The sequence below is a fragment of the Buteo buteo genome, chromosome 3 (assembly GCF_964188355.1).
Source record: "Buteo buteo chromosome 3, bButBut1.hap1.1, whole genome shotgun sequence".
NCBI lineage: Eukaryota > Metazoa > Chordata > Aves > Accipitriformes > Accipitridae > Buteo > Buteo buteo.
This window is the reverse complement of record NC_134173.1, coordinates 38,447,409-38,464,531: the sequence shown is the minus strand read 5'-3', so window position 1 is coordinate 38,464,531 and position 17,123 is coordinate 38,447,409. Positions and strand designations below refer to the sequence as shown.

The following is a 17,123-nucleotide window of genomic DNA, read 5'->3' as shown; positions in this document are numbered from 1 at the left end:
CCCTGTATCCAATCTGTCTGTTTGTATAACTTGACAAATTTTTGGCGTCAGCAATAGAGAAGCCCATTCACCACCATCTTCTCCAAAGTGGGAGTTCGCAGCCTGATCGGTGCAGCTTGTGTTCACGAGCCTCACATGTCTCAAGGAAAGTTTTACCTGTAACTGCATCTCCAAATACCAATGGGGGAGGTCTTTGGTGTGATAGGTTATATCCCTTCTGCACATATTTTCTTTCTTCTCCTTTCCTCCATCCACTACTGTTAGCCATAGGCAATGCTATAGAGATCCATCTTGACATTGAGTGTTATAGGGGTTGATATTAGAGACAGAGTTCCTTCAGAGTTCAAGGCTGCCTTGCTGCATGTTTCGTTTGCTTCTTGAACTTTCTTAAAGCCACAGCTGGGAATTTTAATAGCTTTCCCAGCTGCCTGTCTGTGATGGGGGAAGACCCAATGTGACCAAAGGCCTGGTATGACTGCGCTTTCACTCCCAGGTAAAATTAAAAAACTTCCCTGAAAGTAAATGGGGATTTTGGATTTGAAACTACACAGGTGCTGAGATGAGCTGTTGTTTAATTTTGTTGTTCAGTGTGTCCTCCATCTAACCCATACCAGAATGTGGCAGTTTAGGAGTGCTGCTGTGGAAAGTCCCTTCCAACCTTGCTCCAGGTCCATGGGAACACAGCACATCCTCACTGCCCCATGGCATCGCTTCCTATTCCCCCGAAGCCCCACAGCTGCTCACCAGCCCCAACTGGCATGTTGAGCCTGCACTTTGCAGCTCCTGCACTTACACTGAATGTCGACATGCTCCAAGTGTCCTGGATCTGATGCTACAGTCTGCTGCAATATTATTATTATTATTATGGATAGGATGATTATTAGTATTTAACTATGGCTTTATTTTCTTGGCTCTTCATAGCAAACAAATGAGATTGTGATCTATGGCTGTTTCCATTTTAGTGTCTCTGCAGCTCTACTGCAGAATGCCATCATCCACACCTCTGATCCCTGTGAGTCCTGTTAGCGCATCTTGTTGGCAGCAGAAGTATTCTTCCACTGCAGGTTTGATCCAAAACAGCATATTCCACCATCTGCAGCTACCTGCTGGTGTCCAAGATGTAGCGAGGTGGTTGCTTTCTTTATCCAATAGCATTCACCAATATTTATCTTTGGCACCAAGCGCTGAGGCTATTTTTGCTTCTGCCAAGTCAGGTAACGTCTTTCGTTGCAGGCACTTGGTAATGAGCAGTTTGTCGTACTTTGATGAGGTGGCTTGGGCTTGTTTGAATGAAGCGTTTACCCGTGTGGAGGTTGGCTCCCAGGCCACAGACCCGACCACGGATGCGGCAACTGCAGCACTGACGCCATCTCTCACCATTCACTGTATTGGCTGCTGCTTCTCCTTCACCCTCGGTGCAGTGGTTACACAGGTGCCATCCTGGCTGAATCACTGTCTCTATTTCAAGGTGAAATATGCCTGGAAGACATCCCAGTCCTTTGAAAATATCTTGATAACCTTTCAGCAGTCCTAGCAACAGAAGCAACACAGAGCAATGTCTGCTCTGACTCTTCATGGGCCAGCTTTTCTGCTTTGCCTGTGTGGTTCTTACCACAGCTATCACACCTGGCCTCATGCGCAGGTTATTTTCTAGTAATGTTTTTTTGCTGCCTGGTATCTTCCTCTGGAGATTATTTCTTCCCTTTTTACTTGTCTTCTTGCACAAATATCAGTGCTTCTCCTTTTTGTCCCTCCTTCCACCCCAAAAACGCAAGCTGGAGCAGCACTCCCATCTACTCTGTGGCTGTGAATTGGTGTGCACTGGCTTTCTGCATAGCCAGATCTCTCCCAACACCAGGATGGGCTCTTCAAGCAGCCTCACAGAAGTTATTGTTTCTTTCGAGCATACCACAAATCCCTTTTCTTAATATACAATTTGTTAACAAAGGAGTCAGCCATTTTCTCTGGGGGCAATATTCTGATCTATGCTTGCCTTAGGTTCAGTTACACTCTTTAAGGAGATTCTTTACCAGTGTTTTATTTAGGAGAGAGGAAAGGTTGGAAACTGTTGTGATTTTTTTCTAGATCCTCCTCATGTGCCTGAAAACTGCTGCAGTATGTCCATGACTGCTACTAGCGTAGTTGTTACTGGTTTGTTCTGTTTTGTTTCTCTCCCTTTTGATCTTATTTTCCCACTATGATCCAAAAAGCATCCAGTTGATAAATTCATCCCCTTTCATATCCATCTTCCCAAAGATGTGAATCTTGGATACCATTCTTGTTCTTTCTTCCTCCGTTCTATCCCTTTTCCTTGAAAATAAGCATGCTCACAGCCTTCCCTTCTGATTACACAGGTAGAGGAAGCAGATCACCTCTGAAATCATGCTCTCCATGGAAAGGAGATGACAAGGCCTAATGAGCAAAAGTGACCTGGAAAAAAGAAAATGGAAGAACCGTGGATAGCTGCCAGCAGCTCTGCTGAGGACCCAGCCTGCTTGCCAGCAACTGAAAAGCTGCTAGCGATTGGGACATTGTTTCAATGTCTGCCAAAATCAACAGTAGGCCAGAAGATGGCACATAGCAACTGCTGGACTTGTCTTCTAGTTCTGCTGACAAACTCGTGGCCAGTTCCCCATCCTGTGACTCAGTTTCCCTGTCTCTGGAATAGGAAGAGCTGCTAACTTTTGTTACAAAAAAATAAACACACTTTATGTATGTCAGGAAATTAGCAAACACAGCAGTGGGAAAGGATCAATAGAACAGATAGTAATGATGAAAGAGCTAAACTAAATGTCTCTGCCTTCAGATGCCTCATGCACGGCCAAGGCTAGAGGTCGGCAGAAACCAAAGAAAAAAAATCCCCTTCCCATAAAAAGTGCAAAGCATTCAAACCATTTTCAGCTTATCAATAAGACACAATGACATGATAGGGAAACAGGTCCAGTTCCTGTACTGTAAGCCTTGCCTCCTCCCTTTCCTTACAAGAGTGTAAAGCTTTTGTACAGGGACAGTTTACAGGGACAGCTTAGACACTAAACGCAAGAGCCTGGCCTGGACTTCATCTGGGGGGGGTGGGCAACTGCCTCCCCTTTCCTGTTGATGGCCACGTCCTTTATTGGACCTTGTCTCAAGTACATGTAGATCCCTATTTAGCAAGCTACTTAAGTACTTCACAGCTGTGTTGAAGCATACTTTGCTGAATTAAGGCATAGGACATTAAAAACTGTAACTATATAGAAAAGAACATAAGCCCAAATATATTTAGCAGTCTAAACAGATTTTACTGTATAACATGAACTTTTGGCTCTGCAGAGAGGTGCTTGTTTCTATCTCCAGCTGTTTAAAAACTAAGCTTGTGTACTGTATTCAAAATTGTTCCTTTCAGCCCTGTGCCTGTACATGAGGAGCAGCAGGACCACAGGGCACCCTGCTGCATTCACAGATCACACAAGACCACATCTGACCTTGGCCTTGGCACACTTATGCTCAGATGTGGCTCCATGTGTGGCTATGCTGGTTTCGCTACACACAGGTATGGATCCTTGGCCAGATCCAAGGAGAAGAAATCACGGACCAAAGCCATTCTCCAAGGTACTGTACAAACACTGGAAAGAAAGAGTACCTTGAGTCTAAAGAATAAATAGGAAACGTATGCCAAGAATGCTGAAGAGGATTCAACAATGGTAATGTTCCTTAGACCTTTCCACATGATGTTTTATAAACTAAGACTTTTAGCCAGTCTTGAATCAAAAGAGGTATCAAGTGAAGATGAACCAAAGAATGGGCAAGAGGTGGTAAGAGGAATGTGCATTTTACCTTCCAGAGAGGACATTCTTCTTCTTCTTCTTCTTACCACAGAACAAGATCAAACTGGTTTAATCACAGAGTATAAACACTAGGCTAAAAAGTGGATGCAGTGTACCTAGAAAGAGGGTAATAATTTAAGTATGCCCAATTACTGTATTTGTAATAAAGTAGCTTTATTTCAGATGATAAAAGGCAGGCAGTGCCTCAAGGCACAGTTCCTCTGGGACTGAACCCATGCTCATGCTCAGGTTCAACTTACAGGTAGAATGAGCCTCTTGCTTCTATGTAGTGAATGAAGTTTGGGCAAGAACTAGCCCTCACAGGCTGAGCACTATTGCATTTTCTTACCATTTTGAAACACTCAATATTGGGATGAATTTCTTTCTATTAAGTCTGTAAGACCATAGTATTTACTTCTTTCATTCACTATGTGTTTTGCTTCAGCTATTATATTCAGTAATTAACCTTTTCAGTAAACTTCTTTTAAAAGCAGTTCCATACAATATTTTGGATTTATTTTCTCAACTGGTTCCTTGAACTCTGGTAGATCCCAGCTCATGTCTGGGGTCAACATAGGCAACCAGGGCTGCTTCCAGAAGAATTAATTTGCAGTGTTTTGTGAGCAGGACAGAGCAGAAGAGGAGCAAAGGTGAAGTGCAGACATTTACAATGACATACACATTCATGGGAACCAAGTTTTTGGGAATACCTATCATAATATTTCTTCTTATGAATGTTTTAAAAATTAAAATCGTCTTAATATATTCCTTCTCTCCCACTCTCAGGAACAGTTACTGTCACAGATACTTTCTTTAGAAGGTTTATATCTGACTGCACATTTCCAGGAAAAAGGCTTTGGCCCCAGTTGTCCAGGCATCTGCAGACATGCATTGGTCACAAGCAACTCAGCGGGACAACTCACATGGAGGAAGTTATATTTAGCTATTTATTTATGCAGTTTTTTTCAGGTTTAAATTCTTTTACTTAGGACAGCTGGACTTGCAACTCTGACATTCAAATGATGAGAAACTATTTCCTCCCAAAGAAAGAAATGTTACTGATGGACATACTGCCTCCATCTTCTTGTGAGAGTAGTATCTATGCTTCCTCAAAAGCAAGTATCCTTTACATAACTGAAGTTAACTTAATAGAAAAGATTATGTTGTCTCGTTAAGTGGTATAGACCATGTATAAAGAAAACATACATATAGAAAGAGAGGGAGTAGTGTGTTGCTGCCATTGTCATCTGTGGAAATTATTGCCTTTACCTCTTGTCCAGTTTTGGATTTAGTTTCTAATCCCTTTAACAGGCTTTCCCAAATCCTGAGTAGTTTAAACTATTATTTAATATCTTCTTTGCCATGAAGATTTTCTGTCTGTGTCTCTCTATGTACATTATATTATGTATGCACATACACATAATATTATTATTCCCTTAGTAGCAATTAAGCAGTATAATCCACCTCAAAGATATTTACAACAATTTAAACTACCCTGAACCAAGGAGTTTAGAGGATTAGAGATGAGATTTAAGCAGTTACTGAGGGGATAAATTTTACAGTGCCTGTGCACTGCAGCAGTGTTTGACTTTAAGGCCGGAGAACTCAGGGTTTGGAAGTGACTGAAGGAAAGAAGGAAATGAATCAAAAGTTGAGTCAGTTTTAAAGCCCAGAATAGTTTGTTTGTTGAAATCTTTTCACTTCCATGTTTAGAGGACAGCAGACAGCTGGCTCCTTGGACAAGTTTGTCCAACTTCCTTGCAATAGCCCTCCCTCAGTGCTTTGAAGACAGTCAGCAAGCGTGTGTGCCCTCCCGCACTGTCTCCAGCACCCTGTGTGCCAGCGGGGTAGGCAGGCAGAGTAAGTCTGGCTTAAACCGAAAGCTCTGCTATCTTCAGTAACACAGGGCATGCTCTGGGACAGAGGGCATAAAACGGCACTGAAAGTTCAAGCCACCCCGGATTTATCAGAGGAAAAGAGTATCCAGGGATAAAAATTTTTCTATGCTGAAGAAGCAGAGCACTGTTGTTTGATTTTTCTGATGCCTGTGTAGTGAACCAACACACCAACATTGCTTCATATTTAAGGGCGCACCCTGTCATGTATTTATATCAACACATTTATGCTTTTCAATCTCAGACTCCTCAGCTGAAATAGGGTTTGGCTGAAAGTGACTTTGAAGTAAAACTCACCCAACGTATTTATCTCCTGCACAGTCCCTGGGGCCCTTTCCTCTAAGTCTACCTTGTCAATGAAGCAAGAGTAAACCCTCTCTGAAACTACCCTTCTTCTGTATGAAACACCTGGGATATTTCCCATTTCTCTCTCTCTCTGCCAGTGAGAAGCTAACACTAAAAAGTAAAAAAAATAGAGAAAAATTATTGTTGCCACCTGGTGAGTTAAATGTACCTCCCACATAATTCCCCAATAAATTCCTTCTATTATTCTCAAAGGGTTGGCCTTTTTTTTTTTCAGATTTATTTATTCATGAGTAATATCTTATATACAAAAATGCATCAATCTTCCTGTCACACCCCAGGTGTCAGCTTGTGTTATCCACTCCAGAAGAGAGCAGCAGAGTCAGAGTAGGAAATGGAGCTATCTGGAGGGAGAGGACTTCCAAAGCCGTCAGTCTCCCAGGTGTGACTTTGCCCAGCAGCTCAAGGGCAGCCGTCCCGGCAGCCTGGTGGAGCAGCCCCCAGCAGCAGCGCTCCTGCTCCCTTCCCCACGCAGGGCTCTGGCAAGCCTGGGAGCTGGGAAAATGTACCCTCTGCGTGGTCGATTTTGCTTTGCTAATGAGAGCGTGAGGCAGCTCCTTTCTGAACATACATTTACTTCCCTTCCTAAGAAATCTTTGCTAAAACATTTGTGTCTGCTGCTTGCTAGAAAGAAGAGAGAAATAGCAAAATATGTGTGGAAGACATGTGGATGGAGAGGCCAAGCACGAGGAAGCCCTGTAGCATAGGTGTCACTTCCTGGAGATCCACACTTGGTCATGGATGGCACAAGCCCACTGTGGTCTCCAAATGCCGAGAGGAAACGCTCATTACTATTTCTCCTTGCGACTGTGGCCACTTTGCTTAATAAAGAGACTCATTAAGGGGAATGACCTATTTGCAAAGCCTGTAAAAGTCCTAATTCTTTTGTGTGGTGTTTTTTTCTCTCACTCTCAAAAAAAAAAAAAAAGGATTTCAAAATACCTTTAAGTGCCTGCAGCCGTGCCATGGGACAGTGAATTGCTGCATTCACATGCTAGAAGAAGAAACAATTTTTTGGGTATGGCAGCGGATTTCATGTTTCAAGTGCTCAGAAGGTTATTGCATTTAATGGGGAGTGGGGACGGAAATTACAAAAATGATGATAAACAGCTTGCCATAGCCCATCTATAAATTTCACCTGCTGACACGGTTTAGTGGGCAGATGCTAATACCACCCTTGGGAGGAAGAAGGAAACCAGTGCTGGGACAGGAAGGGGTTAGGCAAGATTTAAGTGAGTGTACAGGAAGCAATAAAGGTTGCGGAGATTTAGCTCGAGTCTGGTGAGCATTTGATTGAATCCTTGGTTAGGGAACAAACTTGACAACATTATCTGTTTTTGTTGTAGGAACAACTGTTCACTTGTCTAAATCCTGCCCTCAGCACTGATATATATCAGCCTTCAATTTACTCTCACTTCCATTCGAATCACAGTATGAATCGAGCACAGCCCCCCGCTCCTATGCAGATGGCGTGCAGAGAAGACTATGCGCAGTTTGTTTTAAGGATTTTTTTTTTTTTTAATTGAATTAGGCCTGATTTGTTCTTCCATTTCCTGCCTAGGGTGAGTTTAGCACAGGTGGTGTCTTCCAGGGCAGGGCGGGCAATTTGGGTGAAACCTCAAAGCTGCCTGAACACGCCGCGCTCACCGCTGCCAAGCTGAGCCCGCGTTTTGCGAGTCCAAGTCTGGCAGGCAGCGATACCGGCGGGGCCAGCCCTGGGAAGGGCTCTGGGAGCTCAGCCCCGGCCGCCGGCGGGGGAGCCCGGCCAGCCGCCTCTCCGCAGCCCAAGCCAGCGTCAGGTGCCAGAGCGGATCAGATCAGAGGCCCAGCTAGCCTGAAATCCTGCCTCTCCCGCCCGCCAGGAACACATGCAGAAGAACCCCCCCCGCAAAGGACAAATGCCCGTCCAAAAACGTGCCCAGCAGTCAAGTTTCACTGCGAGTGGGAAGTACTCCTTGTCACAAGCCCTGAAGCGGAGATTTGAGTCATTAAAATAATATTACATTAAAATATGAGTTAATAGATTAACTTTTACCCTGGATAGTTTAACTGTAGATGTAGGTGATATCGATTGCGATGCCTAACATTTGTTAATCCTGCTAAGCTCTTTACCTCGGTATTTTCTCAAGGCCACGGCAGAGACACTGTGTTAAAAAAGCATTTGCTGTTTTAGATTAAACTTGTTGCTTTTATTTCCAAGTGTCTCTCTGATATTTATTACAAGAGAGGGTAACACAGGAGTGACCACATGACCCCGCGGTACCATCTATTATTTTATATACTGCAGTGACATCTCTTACTTGCCACCTTCCACAACTCAATCGTCCATATCTTCATCTCAAAGTGTTTCCATACCTCTTCATCACAGGTTTTGTTACTCTTTTCTGGACTTAAAAATATGTCAGCCATATAATCTTTTATGAGGTGAAACTACCCTTACCTAAAAACAGCATTCTAGCTGAGGACGTGCCATTGATCTTTCCATAAAAAGGCATTGTAATTCTCACAGCACTATCCTTTATGCCTCCCTTAATAGGAGGATAACCTGATTCTGGGAACCTATTCCCAGCACGCATCTAGCTAGAAAGAGGTTCAGGTTCTCTGAGTTTTGACCAGAACTTTTTATGATGCAGCAGATCCCAACGCTACATCTATCAGCAGTGTCACCTTTGCCGTACAGGCACACAAGGCTCTGCCCCGCTATCTGCATCCCGCTCGATGGGAATTTCGGCTGCCATGCACGGCCTCTGCTTGCCTGCCCAAAATAAAACGCTGAGCACCATTGTTGGCTGGCCATTGTCCCCCATGCTGTGGAGGTGGTCGCGGTGCAGGGCTAAGCAATAGCAACATCTCCAGGGGGCCCAGGTCAAAGGTGGAGGTTATGACCTCTTGTGTATCATTAGGCAATTAGCCGGGGCCCTCTCTAACCTCTCAAAACAGAGGGCCCTGGGCAAAGCGTCCACCCCTAGCCAACCATGGCTGACCTTCCTCTATCCATACCCACACTGAAAGTGTTTTGACACCCTCTCAGATATTTTGTTCTGCATATGAACAACATTATTATATGTTTTTTTCTTTCTGCGTCTTGCAAACTTGCAAGTTTTTGAAGCACTGGAAGAAGACCTTATTCCAAGAATTTCATAGACCAGGAGGGGACTGGCACTCTCAGAACTGCCACAGAAACAGGCTGGGTATTTACAGGTTTTGTCCAAGATACTATCCCTTCTCAGGACTCTGCTATCAGTATCAAAAATGTAATGTTTTTACCCAAAGCAGCTTAGAAAAGGGGGGCCAGAACCATGTGTGAAATGAAAAGATACAGAAAGGAAAGATTTAAGGATTTAGATACAATTGAACCTAGCCAACTCAGCTAAGCAAACCCCACTGAGGTCATTCCTGATTCCCTTGAAAATGGACTCAGATTTGGTCATAATAAAATGGGCAAATCTCAAATGCCTTTTTCTAATTTTTCTTCTCTTCATATTTGCAAACCCACTCTTAGGAGATATGTGCCCAGGTATGCCTGGTACATTTCTGATTGTGCACTGAAAGGTTAGATGGTCTGATGGTCTGAATATGCTGTTTCTGAGACAGTGGTGCTTTCTACTAGTGTAATTGACACCAATGTCCTTTGCAAGAGACAGTGAAAACAAAAGAAAGGGAGGTTAAAAGGAAAGATGAAGGAAGGAAGGAAAGAGGAGTCAGTCTGACAGAAGATGAGAAATCAGAATGCCAGATGTATGCTACATGTATAGTATTTTATCAGATTACTCTGTAAGCAATGGTGCAATTTTATGTATGTGACAGTACAGGCCTTTCCCTCTCAAGGCTGTGGTAAGAGAGAGAAAAGATGGTCTTGTTGTTAAGGTAGTGACACAGAATTCGGGAGATCTGGCTCCCATTCCTGGCTCTGACACAAACCGTGTGTAAATCACTTAATCTCTCTGTGCCTCTGTTTCCCATCTGTGAAACAGAGATAACACATCCTTTTTCTCACCCCAGTGTGTCTTGTCTATTTAGATTATCTGCTTTCCTGGGCAGGGAAAGCTTCTTACTGCATGGGCTTGGGTTTTCAGTTTGTTTGTCCTCAGCGCTTTTTGCTGGACCTTTTAAGACCAGAGGGAACCACAGTGATCATCTGGTCATGACCTCTTATACAAGACAAGTCCTGGGAGCTCCCAGAATTAATTCCTGTTTCAGCAGCCGTGATAGACAAAAGAGTAGATTTTAGGAGAAATAGAGAGAGAGAGAATGTAAAAAAGAAAAAATCCCCAAATCCAATGTAGCTTTTGGTAAACAACTGATCAGTAACCTTCACTGATAAAAGCCCGTGCTTTATTCCTTGCTTGATTTTGTCTAGGCTCTTTTCCCACTACTAGAGTGAATCTTCAACTACTGGCTGTTATCCTTGCTGAACTCAAGAGCCCTCTCTGATCGATGTGTATGTATTTATGGTGGGACTTCTTTTTGCTAACATTAACTATGCATGTAATCTAACCTAGCTATCCAATGATGGAGGAACCTGAATATGAGAATTCATCCCAAAGATCTTGCATATCTGTCTTGGGACAGGACAAAATGGCCTCTGAAGAGGTCTATATTGACTATGCATGGACCCTGGATAAACTTATTATCCTTATTTGCACCCATAGGATAATTCTGAAGCAGTCACATGATGTTCTCCACTTTTCTTCTTGACATAGCATTTCTTTACAGAATTTGTACTGGAGATTCATTGCACTTCATGATGAGAGCAATTGCGATTGTAACTTGACTTCGGCCAGGTTGGTCCTCCTGTTAATGTGTATTCAGTCCCTCTTTTCTGCATCATCACCATACACCAATAATTGGTGAGATCCAGTGAGATAAGTGGATTTGAAATATTTTCAAGAGAGGACAGAATTCAATCTTCAGTTTTTCTAACCTGAGCAAGCAAGTGCTCTAACCACTGAGTAATTGAATAAAAGACCTTTTCCTGTGGTCATGTGTTAAATGAAGGCTGCATCTGTTTTTGCATTTTTGTGCACAGGCTGATCCTTCAAGTGTGCCACAAGCACACTCCTTGGACCAAGCTCTGTACGGGAAACAGGCAGACAAATGTATAGTTATGACATTGATACTGAACCGCTCAACCCTGTCAGGATTGAGGTGTCTTCTGGGAGTGCACAAAAGCAGAACCTCAGTTGCCTTGGAAACTTCTCCAGCTGAAAACTGAGGATATTAAGGCAGTTCTGGGCAGCCACTGAGCTGAGCTTTTAGGTTTGCCATTTTAGATTCAGATGCCTAAACTCCTCCTAACTTCTCTCTTTAACCACTGTTTGCGGAGCTGGCCTCTATTTGAATAATCAAAATGTCAAGCCACACAAACATCTTACAGAAGGCTAAATCTATTGCATCAAAACTGTAAATTAAATCACCCCATTTGAAATCTGATTTAAAATTATATCAAGTCAGTTTGACAAGAACCATCCTGATTGTCATTAATTCTGTCGCCTTCTTTTAATTTCTTATTACTCAAGCACCCTATCAGCCATTCCATTATTTTGCCTGGGATCGAAGGTAAGCTGACAGGCCTATAATTACTTGGGTCACTGCATTTACCTTTTTTAAATATTGGCACAACATTAGCTTTCTTGTAGTCCTCTGGAACATCCCCAATGCTCCATGGCTTGTTAAAAATCAAAATTAATGGTCTGTAGTGCTCCTTGACTATCGATCTTAAAATCTTGGATGCAAATTATCCAGACACACTAATTTTAATGTATCTAACTTTAGTATCTGCTGTTCAACACATTCCCTTAGTTACTGCTAGAATGGAAAGCATTTCATCATCATTCTGTCCTGAATCATCTGGCTTTTCCCCAAACACCGAACAGAAGTATTGATTGAACACTTCTGTCTTTTCTGCGTTATTATTGAGTATTCTACCAGCTAATAGACGGATTAATACCATATCTAGGATAGGCTTTATACCTGAAATCCTGTAAAATTTCCTTGTGTTCTGTTCATGCATTTCTACTCATATCATTCTGCTTCCCTACTGAATTTTCTACTATTTTTGCCTTGAACTTCTAGTGCTTGCTGTACGCTCCCTTTCTCATTTTCCTGTTTACCCATTTATTCCCCTGGTTTAGGGACTCATAGCAGTTTCCTGTTATGAAATTGACCCTTTGGAAGCCAACATATACATGTTTGTGTCCATTAAACTGAAAATAGGATCAGGGACCTGTCTATGCCTTCCTTCATCTAAAGCCCTTTGAAACTTGACCTCATACACAAGTCCATTGTATCCAAATCTGTATTTCCCTGTATTCTTGGATGTCCTGGTTTCAGCTAGGATAGAGTTAATTTTCTTCTTAGTAGCTGGTACAGTGTGTTTTGGATTTAGTGTGAGAATAATGTTGATAACACACTGATGTTTTAGTTGTTGCTAAGTAGCACTTATCCTACGTTAAGGATTTTTTGGTTTCCCATGCTCTGCCAGCAAGCAGGTGCACAAGAATCCAGGAGGGAGCACAGCCAGGACAGCTGACCCGAACTAGCCAAAGGGATATTCCATACAATAGAACACCATGCTCAGTATATAAACTGGGGGGAGTTGGCCGGAAGGGGCGGATCGCTGCTCGGGCATCAGTTAGTGGGTGGTGAGCAATTGCATTGTGCATCACTTGTATTTTCTTGGCTTTTATTTTTCTCCCTTTTTTTTTCATTATATTCTTTTTCATTACTATTATTATTATATTTTTTATTATTATTATTATTGTTATTATTTTATTTTATTTTCCTTCAGTTATTAAACTGTTCTTATCTCAGCCCATGAGTTTTACTTCTTTTTTTCGATTCTCCTCCCCATTCCACTGGGAGGGGAGAGGAGTGAGCAAGCGGCTGCGTGGTGCTTAGTTGCTGGCTGGTGTTCAACCACGACCTTGGAATTAATAATCATTTTGTTAAGTGAATCCATCAGTATTTAGTTTGTGATCCAAAACTTCAGCTGATGAATGCTGTTAAAGAATTTTCTATCATTACAGGAAGAAATGAAGTAAAACTGGGTTCTTCCTAAAACTCCAGAGACGTACTGCTGACATACGTAATAATCGTTTGGAACCGGCAGCAGCAGAACCTCTTTCTGATTCCACCAAGGAGACTCACATCTTCTGCTCGTGAAATCTTGGGACTTTTCTACTAAGTAAGCAATGAACCTCCAACAACTTCCTACAACACAGGACATGTGCCATGCAGATGAGCAGCTTTGATGTCATGCAACAGTGAGCAGCGATGCTTACATAGACGTGCCTTTTTTTAAGCACTTCACAGGAAAAAAAGAAATTACATTGTTTTCTCAATTCAGTATTCAAGATAAAATGAGTACTAAAATTCATTGTGAGTTCAGAGAAAAAGGGGATTTTCTAGGAGAAGTCAACAAGTTCTGTGTTGGACTTCATGCATATCCCTTAATGTCATTATCATGTATTCTAATAGGCTTTACCTACAGTCTATATGGACCAGACACTAAGATAGAATCAAACCATATTGCTCCCTTCAAGTCAACATTGCTGTACTCATTCACCTCACTGAGATGTAGCACTAACTGCTTTCAAGAAATAAGACTGATTCTTTGCATAATCAGCTCGCTGAATGAGTGGGATTGCTCTACACTTCTGTGGAAAGCAACCAGCATTTTCTCCTGCTAGTACCTGTAGTGATGATGGAGGATGTAATTTCTTTCTCAGCATTAAAGCTACAAAAGCTGAGGTGGAATTCGAGAGTACATCCCACTAGCAAGGGGTGTGAGAACTGAAGACGACAAGGTTCCAACAACTGCAAAAAGGGTGCAAGAGTGAAAAGTGAAATAGCACTAATTCAGAGAAATTTAGACTAAGAGAGAAAGCTTTACCCTTGGCCTATCCAGATGTATGCAGAAGCTACAGGCATTTCCAAACCATGACTGATCTCACCACCCTCCACCCCGCAAAAACTAGTCCCAGAGAAAGCTGATTGTGGAGACAAAAATGGTTGCTGTGTAAGTAGCTGCAACTAATGAATCCAAAGCAAGGCAGCACCATTTAATAAGTCAATAAAATATCAAAACTATCTTATACTTCCAGAGTGGCATTATGCATACTAACTAAGCTGCAGAAACTCCTTGGTGGTTCATACTGCACGCAAAGGGAGTGTTCAACTATGCACTCATACAAAGAGCAAAACAAACTTCTGCTGACAATACTTTGTTGTTTAAAATGACAAACGTACACAAGGAAGAACAAGTCTGATGTTCCAGAGAGGCGTTAGGGCATGCCTACTCACATCAAGATGCAGAACTGAGGCCTTATCAGAAAATTCTTCAAGACAAAGACATTTCTTCTTTAACCGCTTTTAAAGCATGTTGCAGTTGCAGTCATTTCTGAAAATGAATGAAGAATATGTTAAAGCACAGATTAAGCAAATAAAGACTAGAAATCACAGCTTCCTAATCTGTAAGAAACCTCTTTTACAAGCGAGTGCCAGAAGGAAGAGGTTGGTAGCTTGCCTGATTTCAGAGCTGAGGGACCTACAGGTGCTGACAGTTGTACATCTGCTTTTCTTGTCTTCTCATGGACAGGAACCAGCTCCAATCCAGGAGCTCTGTAGGCACAAGTCCAACGTAATAATCTCAAAGTGGCCCAGCTGTGGTTCTTGATCAGTTCAAGCGCATTTTGCACTCATGATCAGCAGCAAGACCCTACAGCCATGGGGACTTCCGTGTGATCTGAGTTCCCAGCTGTGGCAATAAGCAAATCATCAAAGGATGATAAAGTCAATATTGCTCGGTTGCCTTGGGAACCAGACAAATGCCCAGACCGTTCCCTTTGGTAACAGAGTGGGGAGATAAGTCATCACTACCTCCCTCCTATGAAGCATTCCCAGAGCTCCTGCTCCCTGAGTTATGTGGGATGTGTCTTGCAGGTTTTGGAGAGATGAACGTTTCAATGCGTGGCTTGTGTAATCAGAGCTTTGATTACAAGCCATGGTAATAAGCCATGCTAAGAGGCAGGATATAGTTGCTTGTGTTTAGCACCACAATAATGCAACGGCTCCAGTGCTGGCCCACATGTAGCCAGCTCCGTGCGTGGGTGGAGCAGAGGTGTGATTGCCTGTACCCATCAGGGTAGACAAAGCTGAATGACTCAAAAGCAGACATCGGATTAGAGCCCCATATATCTGACTCACAGACCTATCCTTTAACCACCAGCCACTTCTCAGAAAATGCGCCTGGGTAAAAAGTTTAAACTGTATTCTTAGAAGGGGGCGGGGGGGGTGGGGAAGAAGAGTCTATTTTAAGAGAAACCTCAGTGTTCAGCTGAAGGACCCTACCAAGGCTCAAAAACCCCAGGGTTAAACAGCTCTAAACCAGTTTGACCAGCAGCATCTGAATAAAGGCAGACCAATAATCCCTTCTCAAGGTTCAAATATTACCTCGTGTAAGCGCACTGTCTTGCACCTATTTCTCATTCTTCTGAAAGCTACTTCTGTTAAACTACCCAAAACAAAAACACGACACATGCATAGAAAGAAAGGGTCCAAAAAAAAAAAGTCTTACAGCTGTTGTAAGCACTTAAACATTTCAACAGTGTTTATGAGTGTATGCCAAACTGGAATTGTTTCTCTCATAATATTATGATTAGTATAGCAAAGAACTCCAAATTCATAAATAATTGTGTAGCATCACTCAGAAGGGAATATCATACAAAGGTTATTTGCCCTAATGTTTTGGTCCAAAGATCTCTCAGTAATGACAGTAGAAATCCAAACATTGACATTAGTGTAATTTCTCTGATATTATGTAACTGAGAGATACTGTAACATTCCTCTGTCACAAATCACCATCAAGACACTTTTCAGAAATTACAGTAATGTGACTGGCTCTTTCCTTTTTTAAATGAAATTCGTTGCTGACTTGACATGTAAGATGTGTAAATGAGAAGTAATTCTTTAAAATTCCTATTGACACCTAAAATATGAACATCTTCATAAGACCTCCAGCAATATCTTGTGTTAATATATGCAATTAAAAAGAAAGGAAAACAAAACAAAACAAAACAAAACAAACTAAATTAAGTGAAAAGAAAAGAGAAAAGATTCTTCTGAGGAAAAAATAATATATATCAATAATTCTAACAGAGAAAAACAAATGCAGATTTAGGAAGACTGAGAAGAGGAACTCTATTTATATTGATCAGGGAATATAAGGATGACAAACAGAATACATACCTCAAGACCTCAGATACCAGTTTGCTGCCCACTGCTGAAAAGGCAATCTCCAGCTCACAAAAGACTGTATACATTAGGTATATTCTGCAGGCAGACACTTCTGACATTTAAGGAAACATCTTCCAAATATAAAGCAGTAGGTGACAGAAAGTACAAATTATTTGGGTCTTCATCTGAAAAGCAACAAAATGCAGACCCAGAAGATCTGTTGAATTTCTAAATATTTTCTAATCTCGCTAATTCCTCATCAGTCTCAAAGGCAAAAGATTACCAACACTCAAGCTGAACAAGAATGATCTAAGTGCTATTCAACAGGGATTCAGCATACTCTCTCCTCGAGGTTGATTTATGGCTGGTCATCTTTGCTTTAATGCCCTAGAAGTCTCTCCTACATAATATATGTTATCAAGAATGAGTAAATTACAAAAGAAGCATCATGCATAATTCTAATTCTCTTCTCACAACAGGATGTTTATTTCCTGTTTTGAGATAGTAAAAAGGATTTCCAGTTATCATATTACAGCAATTTACAAAAAATGCCTGTAGGCAGGAAGTTCATGAAGAGTGAAACTGGCTCATAACTAGGTTAGCACATGTGAATGGACTCTGAAATGTAAATTTATCTTATAAAAAAAAAAAGGAGCATCAGACAAATACACCCAGGTATTAAATGAAGCAAAGGTCACAGTGGCAAGATTAGTGCCTAGAACAAGAGGTCCCTGGTCCAGGCTGGAACATCCAGGCACCCATTATGAAACTAATTACAATAACGCTAAGCCAGTCTTTTAAATAAATAACTCTTTGTGTCCTA

The 17,123-nt window shown here is 41.9% G+C and overlaps 1 long non-coding RNA gene across 2 annotated transcripts in view; it reads right to left on the bottom strand.

The window, feature by feature from the left end:
* The window catches only part of LOC142029481 (uncharacterized), a 48,840-nt gene that overhangs the window by 18,611 nt on the left and 13,106 nt on the right, over positions 1-17,123 (bottom strand). The window contains exons 1-2 of one of the 2 annotated variants that reach the window (XR_012649938.1): positions 16,313-16,621; positions 14,369-14,465 (exon numbers count right to left, since the gene is read on the bottom strand). This is a non-coding gene — a long non-coding RNA (uncharacterized LOC142029481). Of the gene's footprint in view, positions 1-14,368; positions 14,466-16,312; positions 16,622-17,123 lie in introns of those variants that run through there. The other variant, XR_012649939.1, reaches the window with a different exon arrangement.